Source organism: Myotis davidii, unplaced genomic scaffold (genome assembly GCF_000327345.1).
Source record: "Myotis davidii unplaced genomic scaffold, ASM32734v1 scaffold194, whole genome shotgun sequence".
Lineage (NCBI taxonomy): Eukaryota > Metazoa > Chordata > Mammalia > Chiroptera > Vespertilionidae > Myotis > Myotis davidii.
This window is the reverse complement of record NW_006286673.1, coordinates 3,902-14,801: the sequence shown is the minus strand read 5'-3', so window position 1 is coordinate 14,801 and position 10,900 is coordinate 3,902. Positions and strand designations below refer to the sequence as shown.

Sequence of the window (10,900 nt, the reverse complement as noted above, 5' to 3'; positions counted from 1 at the left end):
AATTTATTGCTGAGTTACTGGGAATGTTCCAATAGTGAAAAAGGGAGAAACTAGACATCAAGGATGATTTCCTGTATGTAAAGTGGATACCTAAGGCATGTCCAATTGCACAAGTAAAAGCAGAGATGACAGTTGCCCAATAGATACTGGAATTATTTTTTTGTGTGTGTGCTAACCTGCCTCTCAATATTTGTTTGAGAAACTTGCAAAACAAGTAGGTGTTGATTGCCAGGGTACTGTTTTGTACACCTCTGTCTTATGATACAATTAAAGTTATAGACCACATTATGTACTATAATCAAAGAAGAAATGGTCAAGAGCAATTTCAAACATTAGGAAAAGGAAACAAAATCACCTCTGCTGTTCCTCAAGACAAACACTAACACTATTAAAGATGGGGAAATTCAGCGGTGTAACTGTCTTTCAGAAAGAAGTCTGAGCCTGATTTGGAAATTTAGAATTTATCCAGGCAACATAACATTTCCAGTTGGAAAATGTTGACTGTCTAATACAGATACAATAAGGCTGTCATTTATAAAATCGAAACTATGGATATCATGATGTGAATCAGGAGCCTGAATGGTGAGAAAAATGTTATTTCCACAGTTAATGATTCATCCCTGACCTCCTGAAGACCCTTCATCCCTTCCTTCTTCTCTTTCTTCCCTCCATATCTATGGCAATGGGTTGTAGCCACTTGGATTGGGGGTGGTTGGATTCCCCACACTTTGCAATACTATGGGAGACTAAGTAGAAGTATCAGTGAATCAGCCTGTGTTAGATTTGCTCTCCCACCATCCTATCTAATAAAAGAGAAACATGGTAATTGGCGTACGACTGCTACCCTTCCCATTGGCTAATCAGGGTGATATGCAAATTAACTGCCAGCCAAGATGGCGGCCCACAGCCAGGCAGCTTAAACTGAACATGAGCCTGGCTTTGTTCAGTGACGGAGGCCTCCAACATTCCCCGCCTGCCTTGCCGGCCTCTGAGCCTGCAGTTTGAACATTGTAACAAATATACAAGCAAAACAAAACCCCAGAAACCTGCTTTCAGCGAGCCCGGGATCTCAGAGCTAGAGTTGATACAGAGTTTCAATTATAGAACCGAAAAAAAACCAGATACCTACTTTCAGCAGCTGAGGCCTCAGAGCTGGAGCCAAGCCTCAGAGCTAAAGCTGGCCCAGAATAAAAAAAAAAGGAGCGGTTGGGAGCTTCAGTCCCAGACTGAAAACAGTCCTCAGCCCCTCACCCAGACTGGCCAGGCCCCCCAGTGGAGACCCCCCACCCTGAAGGGTGTGTGACCAGCTGCAAACAGCCATCATCCCCTCACCCAGGCTGGACAGGCACCCCAGTGGGGACCCCCACCCTGATCCAGGACACCCTTCAGGGCAAACCAGCCAGCCCCCACCCATGCACCAGGCCTCTATCCTATATAGTAAAAGGGTAATATGCCTCCCAGCACCGAGATCAGCGGAGCCGCGAGGCCTCCTGGCACCGAGATCAGCATGACAGGGGGCAGTGCCCAAACCCCCTGATCGCTCTGCGGCTCTGTGTGTGACGGGGACGGGGCCACAACCTCCCTATTGGCCCTGCTCTGTTCCTGACAGGGGAAAGCGCCCCAACCCCTGATCGGCCCTGCTCTGTGGGTGATAGAGGGTGGCGCCCCAACTCCCTGATCCGCCCTGCTCTGTGCATGACAGGGGGCGGTGCCGCAACCTCCCCATCGACCCTGCCTTGAGTGTGACAGGGGGCGGTGCCCTAACCCCCAAATCAGCCCTACCCTGAGCGTGACTGAGGGTGGCATCGCAACCTCCCGATCTGCCCTGCTCTGTGTCTGTGCATGGCAGGGGAAGGTGCCCCAACTCCCCAATTGGCCCTGCTCTGAGCCCGACCAGGGGCTGCACCTAGGGATTTGGCCTTCCCTCTGCCACCTGGGAGCAGGCCTAAGCCAGCAGGTTGTTATCTCCCGAGGGGTCCTAGACTGCGAGAGGGCACAGGCCGGGCTGAGGGACTCCCTCCCCCCCCCACCCCGCGTACCCAAATTTTTGTGCACCGGGCCTCTAGTTTACTTTATAAGAGATGGCTAAAGTACTGGTAATTCCCAGACTTTTCCCAATGCTATGTCCTGTTCATATGTACAACACTCTCATGAATGTGCCCAGAATTTAGTGTTGGGCTGAAACACAGGCACCACATGCCTGCAGGTGCCAGGGTTCCCATATTTTAGCTTCACTGCTCTCCTCTTCCCCAAACCTGTCTGCCATGGACCAATGTCAGCATGCCTGTTGAAGAGCACTGTGCTTGTGAGCATTCGCATGCAGGGGTCTGACCTGAGTCCAGGTGGCTTGCTGAAAGGTGCTGGGCTTTGGATTATCTCTTTGGAGCTGGCTCTCATAGAAGAGTCCATCATCTTATGAGCCTGAGAACTGCAGTGTGTGATCAGGCACTCACCATGCAATTTCCTTACAGCTCTTTGAGGACATATGGCCTCACCTGCCTGCTCCTGCCTATTAGTCAGCCCTCTCACCATTCACTGCTCTCTTCTGCCTCAAAAGAGGCAGTTAGGTTCCTAGATCATTTAGGCTATGCTTGCCAGTGTTTTAACCAATTGCCTTAAGTGAGTAAGGCACAGATCAAGAAAGAGAGAGAGCTGTGAAGTTGAAAGATCATTTGTAGTCACAGTTCACTGGGGCAACACAACATGCCTTTCATGGCCACTCAGAAGAAACACCAGGGCCAGTTACATGAGGTAGAGAGAAAAACTACAGGCAAGTAACTTTAGTGTGGCTTCCATGAGAAAGATTGGGAAAGGCAGGGTAAGCAGGCTTAGGACTAACTAGCTCTGTTTGACAGTGCCACCCTTTCCTCCCAAGGTTCACTAAAGAAACTATCTGGTCTATGGGGGGGTTTGCATGACCAGTCTGGGTTAATAGAGTTGGTGGGGATTCAAACTTTCCTCAGTTGTATACATCAGGCTGAACAAGAAAATTGTGTGTCAAGAGACCTCAGGATTTCCAGTCCTGTAGCAGACAGAGAGGAGGGGTGCAGGGAAGGGAGAAGGCAGAAAGTAGGAAGGCAAGAATGACAGACTGGGGAGGAGAGGGAGGGAGGGAGGAAAAGAGGGAGGGAAAAGGTCTTCCTTGAGTTATATATACATATGCTTATGTGCAACTGTGATGAATTGAATGTCAGTAAAAATTTTTAACAAGGATGGGGTCAAGGATAGGTAACCAGGCATAACTCCAAGTCTCCCACTCCCAGACATTGGCATCAAGGTCCTGATTAGAGCCTTGCAACTGTAAATCAAGGACGTTTGTGTTTTCTGGGGATAAAAGCTCCCCAAAGACAAGGCTCGGGGCTGTTACAGGAGAAAGCCTTTGGTAGTCACTGGCCAGTTCATAAATCCTCTCTTGCTGTTTAAGACCTAATTGGAGTTGGTGGTCTTATTCTCGCGAATGTTGGTCCACAACACAACAAGTGTATAATTGCTTTTATTCTCTCCTTCCTCAGTACCTAGTAGAGAATTGCCAGTGTAGAGAAAAACAAATATTTGCTCAGCAAAGGGTATATTGACATGGTTAAGAACAAAAAATATGTTGGCAACAGTATTTGTCTCTAGGAAGTGACCTATTTATATAATGAAGTGTCTATGGTGAGACTGGGGTTATTGTGGGCCTTTTTGTGAATGGGTGGGGAGTGAGGGTGCTGAGGGGCTGTGCAGGCCAAAGATAGGTATTGCATTGCTTTGGGAAATAGAGCAGATAGTAGAATCTGTATGATAGGAGGGATGGGAAAGGAAGTAAGGTGTAAAGAGAAGATATGAAACACTGTTGTTGTCCTGAGAGGAATTTGGGAGGGAAAGAACAGAGATGTTTAAATAGATATTTGTGTTTTAATTATGGTGTTTGAGGGCATTCATAACCCAGGAAATTTTGAGTAAAATTTAGTACATTCACTGTTGTGTCATGGAGTGAATTCTGTTTGAAGACCAATATATGTTTCAAATGTGTCCTCAAGATGAGGGAAGGAGAAAGCTGAGGCTCTTTGGGGGAATCACTGCCTTTTCTGTATCATTTTATTTTATTTTAATACCACCCAATACTATGATCAAATCCTTAGAATCCACTGGAGCTCATGCTCAGAGAATGAGTCAGCAATTTTCACAGACTTTGAAATACCTAGCTAGGTGCAAAGTACAGGGGAGTTGTAAAGAAAATTATTAACTTTGGTAGCTGCTTTGGTTAGGATACAACCAGACCAAGAAAAGCTATCTCAAACTGGTTTAAGCTCCACAACAAGAAGTCCTGAGGAAGGCTAGCTAACTCTGGATATTATCCATGGGAGGCCAAGACCTTCTCTGATATTACCTTGGCCCTCCCTTCTTCTGTGTATCAGCAATATCCTTGGGCTCTGTGAAGACAGAACAATTTCAGACATCACATCACAACAAGATATATCCAGTTGAATGGGAGTCTGTTTTTAAAAATAGAGAGCAGGCAGACAACTGGGGGGGGGGTGGTAATTAGGAGAGTGGAGGGATTGAGCAAAATAGGGGGAAAAAGTAGAAAGTACTCATGAACATAGACAAAAGTGTAGTGATTGTGGGGGTGGAAGGGTTGGGTGGAGATGGAAGAGGTCATGGAGGATATAAATGGCAATGGAAATTTTTAAATTAAGTTTAAAAAATTCACCCTATAGTTTTCTTAGTATAAATCTTATACCTCTTTGATTAAGTTTATTCTCAGGTATCTTATTTTTTTATTGCGATGATAAATTGAACTGTTTTTTAGTTTCTCTTTCTGAGAGTTGAATATTGGTCCATCAAAATACCATCTATTTCCGGATGTCAACTTTGTATCCTGCTATTTTGCCTAATTTACTTATTAAATCTAGCAGGTTTTTGGTGGAATCTTTAGGGTTTTCTATGTACAATATCATGTCATCTGAGAATAAGGAGAGTTTTACTTCCTCCTTTCCAATTTGGAAGCCTTTTATCTCTTCTTCTTATCTGATCACTGTGTCTAGGACTTTGAGTACTGTTGAGTAAGAGTGGTGAAAGCAGATGTCCTTGTCCTCTTCCTATTCTTAAGGGAAATGTTTTTAGTTTTTGCCCATTGAGTATGATGTTCGCTGTAAGTTTGTCATATTTGGCCTTTATTATGTTGAAGTATGATCTCTCTATTTCTAGTTTGCTGAGAGTTTTCATCATAAATGAGTGCTGGACTTTGTTAAATGTATTTTTGAATCTATTGATATGATCATGTGATTTTTATGTTTCATTTTGTTGACATGATGTATCATATTTATTGATTTGTGAATATTAAACCAACCTAGTATCCCCAGCATAAATCCCACTTGGTTATGGTGTATAACCTGTTTAATGTATTGCTGGATCTGATTTGTTAATATTTTGTTGAGGATTATAGCATCTATGTTCATCAGGGCTATTGACCTGTAATTCTCTTTGTAGTGTTTTTCTCTAGTTGTGGAATTAAGATAATGCTAGCCTTGTAAAAACAGCTTGGAAGTCTTCACTCCTCTTGAATTTTTTGGAATAGTTTGAGGAGGATAGTTATTAATTATTACTTTGAATACTTCATGACATTCACTCTGGCCTGAAGTGTTTCTTTGAGAAATCAGCTGACAGTCTAAGGCAGTCATGGGCAAACTATGGCCTGCGGGCTGGATCCGGCCCGTTCGGCTATTCTATCCGGCCTGCGGAGCCAAAAGATCGGAGGGTTCTCTTGCTCTCCCCTCTGCTCCTTCACCAGCAGCAGTGTTAACATGTATTAGTTCACACAAACACTCCATCCATGCTTTTGTTACGGCCCTTCAGTCCAGTTTAAGAACCCATTGTGGCCCTCGAGTCAAAAAGTTTGCCCACCCCTGGTCTAAGGGGCACTCCTTTGTAGGTAACTTTCTGTCTCTCTCGTACTGCATTTAAGATTCTTTGTTCTTATTGCTTGTCATTTTACTTATGATGTGTCTTGCAGTGGTTCTCCGGGTTCATCTTGACTGGAACTCTCTGTGCTTCCTGAACTTCTGGTGACTTTTTCCTTCAAAGAGGAAAGTTTTCTATCGTTATTTCTTTACATGGGGTCTCTATTATTTGTTCATGCTTTTCTTCTTGGTACTCCTATGATGTGGATTTTCTTATGTTTCATATAATCCCAATTTCCCCTTAAACTCTACTCTTGCTTTCAATTCATTTTTTATTTTTGCTGCTCTAATTGGGTGCATTTCTTTTTTACCTTTCTTCCAAATCACTGATTAGATCCTCTGCCTTATTCAATCTACTTTTGATTTCTTCCAGTATATTCTTGATGTCAGATATGGTATTCTTCATTTGTAACTGGTTCTTTTTCATTGTTTTTATTTCCTTTTTCATGCTCTTGTAGTTCTCACTAATATCCTAGTAGTTCTCACTAAGTTCCTTGTGCATTCTTATAACCATCACTTCTAATCTTGCATATCTGATAAATTGCTTGTCTCCTTTTTGTTTAGCTCTTTTTATGGAGTTTCTTCCTTTTTTCATTTGGAGTTTTTTTCGTTGTCTCCTCATTTTTGCTGTCCCTTGGTATTTGTTTCTATGTATTAGATTGAACATTATGCTTCTCCATCTTCACGGGGTGGCTTTATGTATTAGTGTTCTGTGATACCCAGAGGTGCAGTCCCTTTGTTCTCATGAGCTGGGTGCCCTAGGAATGTCCCTTGTGTGGGTTTTGGGAGGGAGCTCTCTCTGTTCCAATTGCATCTTGATTGTTAGTCCCGTTTGTGGGTGGGATCTCCTCTCAAGCTGGCTGACTGTGAGGCTCAACCCCAACCATGCTGTGTGAGCTGTTGTGCAATTGCTGACAAAACAAAACAGACCAAGAAACAAAACAAAAACATACAAAGGTCCCTACAACAACAACAAAAACAACCACAAAATAAAACAGAATTAGGAAAGAGAACAGGAATAATAAAATAAAATAAAAAAAATATGAGGAGAAATAAAAGCGGGTGATAAAAAGGAATATTAAATAAAAGAAGGGAGATAAAAAATAAAAATAAATAATAGAAAAAGGAAAACAGTATAAAAGAAAAAGAAGAAAAATTATGAAAAGTTAAAATGAGGTGTAAGAAAGACAAAAAATAAGAAAATGAAATAAGAGTAAGAAGGAGAAGAAAGAGCCGAAACCGGTTTGGCTCAGTGGATAGAGCGTCGGCCTGCGGACTGAAAGGTCCCGGGTTCGATTCCGGTCAGGGGCATGTGCCTGGGCTGCGGGCACATCCCCAGTGGGAGATGTGCAGGAGGCAGCTGATCGATGTTTCTCTCTCATCGATGTTTCTAACTCTCTGTCTCTCTCCCTTCCTATCTGTGGAAAATCAATAAAATATATATATAAAAAAAAAAGAAGGAGAAGAAAGAAAAAATAGTGTAAGAAAAGGAAACAGAAAAATAAAAGATATGAAAGAAAACAGAAATAAAAATAATAACAAAGCAATAAAGAAGAAAAAATAAAAAAAACAATTCAGAAGAAAAAGAAGGAGGAGGAGGAGGAGAGGGAGGAGGAGAAAGAGGAAGAGAAGGAGGAGGAGGAAAAGAAGAAGAAGAAGAAGAAGAAGAAGGAGGAGGAGGAGGAGGAGGAGGAGGAGGAGGAGGAGGAGGAGGAGGAGGAGGAGGAGGAGGAGGAGGAGGAGGAGGAGGAGGAGGAGGAGGAGGAGGAGGAGGAGGAGGAGGAGGAGGAGGAGGAGGAGGAGGAGGAGGAGAAGAATAGTGAAGTAGTATTCATCTCAGTAGAATTTAGTGCCTCTTGGAGCTCCCTTTGGATTTTGCTCTTATGTTGACTGAAGCTTCCAGTTTTATCTGCCGCTTCTGGGCTTCCTGGGAAGTACTGCTAGCCACTCTCAGAAGCTGTCCGTGTTTGGCTATCAGCAACATGTTCAAAGCTTCAAACCATCCACAGTTTGTGTCTGTCTCTACAGGGCTTGGCTATGAGTGGGAGGGCCAACTTGAGCTCTAGATCCCTGTTGTTATCAGCATGGTGTCTAGGGAAGGGCCAGCAAATGGCCCAAAGCTGCTAAAGCTCTGCCTTTGCACACCTCCCTGTCCTGGCCAACTATAATCTTAGTCACTTAGTCACTATAAGCTTTTTTCTCAAAGGGCTGTAGGCTGAATTGGCTGCATGAGATCTCTTGGTCTCCCATGAAAGGGAGGGGTAGTTCAAATTTCAAGGAAGATGGTCAGTGGGTTTCCCCATCAAAGAGTCACTCCTCTGAGACTATTTAAGAATATTTCCCTTCCCTTGGCTGAGTGGATCCCCTTGTATGCAGTCCAGTGGTATCTGCTGGAAGCCGGGAGTTTCTATTAGCTCTCCTGTAGGGGGAAATACCAATTAGGTTGGTACTGGGACAGCGGGGAGTATGGACCTACCCCAAAGCCAGTCACTTACTCCCTCTGATACTGTTCAAATCTGAAGGCTTGGATTCTTCTAACATCTCCTCAGCAGGGGTTGAGATGCAGAGTGGAGCAAGCTGTATCCTCCAGGGCAGGATATTTGCCTTTTCCTAAGCTTTGGTTGCTGGAAGGGGCCTGAACCTCACTGGAAAAATGGTCACTGCAGTATGAGGTGGACAACAGATTGCAGTTCTCCCAGCTGCCACTGTTCCAGTCTCCCCATAATGCTTCCCACCCCAGCCTCTCCTCAGGCAAATCCAGTCTGCAACCCCCTCCCTCCTCTGAAGCCTACTCAAATGAGTGGCTGTAAACATAAATCTTGTGTTCTGGGGGGAAAAAAACACTTTTATCTCCAACCGGCTCTGCCTCTCTTTGGCAGTCAGAAACCCCACCACCTTTCATGGCTGAATGTAATGTGGGCCATTGTTCTCAGCTCTAGAGCTCTGGGCTGGGGATCCCAGCCTTGAGTCCAGGCTTCGCTCCTCTCAGAGAACCTCCCCACACATACCCCTGGTCCTGTCCCTCAACTCCACCTCCACTCAGACTCAAGATATCCCTCCTCAGTCTTGGCTTGCCCCTAGGTGGGAGCTGGGCCATCCCCTCTCATGATCCTGCCCTTCCTACAACTCTCCAGGTGATTTCTGCCCTCCCTTATTAAAAGTCTCCTTTTCAGTTAGTCCTCAGTTGGTAATTCCTAGTGAATGTTCCCCAGCTTAATTTTTTTTTTCCAGTCTGGCCCTGGGAGGAGGTGCAAGAAAAGCCCACCTACTCCACTGCCATCTTGAAACCCCCTCAGTGCTTCACACTTGTAGCGAGAAGAGGGACCGGAGGAAGCCCAGCATTGACATGCAGTGCAGCCAGTAGGTCCTCATGTTCACTGAGCTCAATGCTTCCTCACATACTCAGGCTCTCGGCTCTTCCACTCTTGCTGTCTCCTGACAAACACACCACTCATTTCCCCTCCATTTCCCTATAGGCTCTCAGGGCTCCAGCAACCCAAACAGATCAGACTCCTGCCACACCACAGCTGGACCCACAATAGTCTCCCTCTCCTCCACAAGAGTTTGAGCTTCAGGCTGGGGAGGGCGCTTAAAACCTGTGCCTGGGGTAAACACAGTGAGCCTCCTTCTCCCTCAAGCGCTCCCACTCTCCTCCTTCCTACCCTCATCTCCCTCACTGCCCTGCAGCTCCAACTACATGCCTCGAGACATTTCTTTTTTGAGTTTAATTCTTGTCTAGGTTACTTATTGATAAAACAATGGCACATAAAGGATGTTCAATGAAGATGTGCTGAATGAATAAATGAATGAATGGCAAAATATGTGAGAACTAATTGCAATGCCAAAACCTAAGCAGATGATTATTAAATTAAATAAATTAATAAGATGCACTGCTTTATAACAGCAAAATATAGTACTGGAATTTTTAAATAATATTTGGTTACTTGGAGAAAATACTTATGCTAAGTGGAAAAATTATACAGCCTGTAGGTTGAGGATTATTTCAATGTTGTAAATGAGCACATACATTTTGTATAGGGAAATCATGAATGAAAATCCCCTCAAGTTCCAGAATTTGTAAATACACTAAGTACAGATTATCTTTGTTTTGTTTTCTTTCCCTTTTATTGTCCCAATTTTCTGTCATTTGTATATATTATTTTAATTCTCAGGAAAAACAAACACCTTCATTTGGAAGTCTTTATTATTTCACAAAATAAAAAGATTTTTAAAAATAAAACAGAGAAGCAGCATGAAACTACAGAACTGCTTTTAATCACCTCCCCCAAATGCAGAAATCCTCTCCACACATGATGGGTAGTTGATGGTCAATATTCTTCAGAAAATGGATAATAAGGGTGACCTACAGCACTGAAAGAGAAAGAGGGATATTTATTTACTAACTCGGTCCCATGCTGTCAAAGAGAGGGTTTCTCTGTAGATGCAGTCAGGATGGGCTAAAAACTATTTCCAACCATGCCCTTCCTCTGCCTCGACACACAGACATGCAGCTCCTGGTCCATGTGCTCAATTCCCACATTCACATGGGGTAGAAAAGCCAAGTGACAGGTAGTTTGCTTTAGATTAGAGTTTGCCATAGGATGTAAGAGCCAGGGCTGAAATGTGTTGTGTCAGCCCAAGTGTCACTTTTTTTCCCTAGATGATGAGAACATTCACAGTGAGAATTCTGCTGCTCTTTTTAACCAATTCACTCAACAATTCAGGGTCCTCCTGTAACTCTCTTGAGGAGCTAATACATATAACTGCCAAATGAAATTATTGCTTTCATACAATTTATAAAAGTACTTGTCCAGATTCTTTTAAACTTTTATAATTTTTTCTTTGATTGCATTAAAGAGTGCATTCTGAGAAATTGTGTGCTTGTGTACCTACCTGTGTGTTGACAAAGGTCTCGAGATACTGGTTCTCAACCTCTCAACCTTCTGCCCCATAAAATA

The 10,900-nt window shown here is 43.7% G+C and overlaps 1 long non-coding RNA gene across 1 annotated transcript in view; it reads right to left on the bottom strand.

The window, feature by feature from the left end:
* Nucleotides 1-10,128: 10,128 nt before the first annotated feature.
* LOC102751394 overlaps nt 10,129-10,900 on the bottom strand; it is a 3,174-nt gene continuing 2,402 nt past the window's right edge. The window contains exon 2 of the long non-coding RNA XR_001512915.1: nt 10,129-10,313. This is a non-coding gene — a long non-coding RNA (uncharacterized LOC102751394). The remainder of the gene's footprint in view (nt 10,314-10,900) is intronic.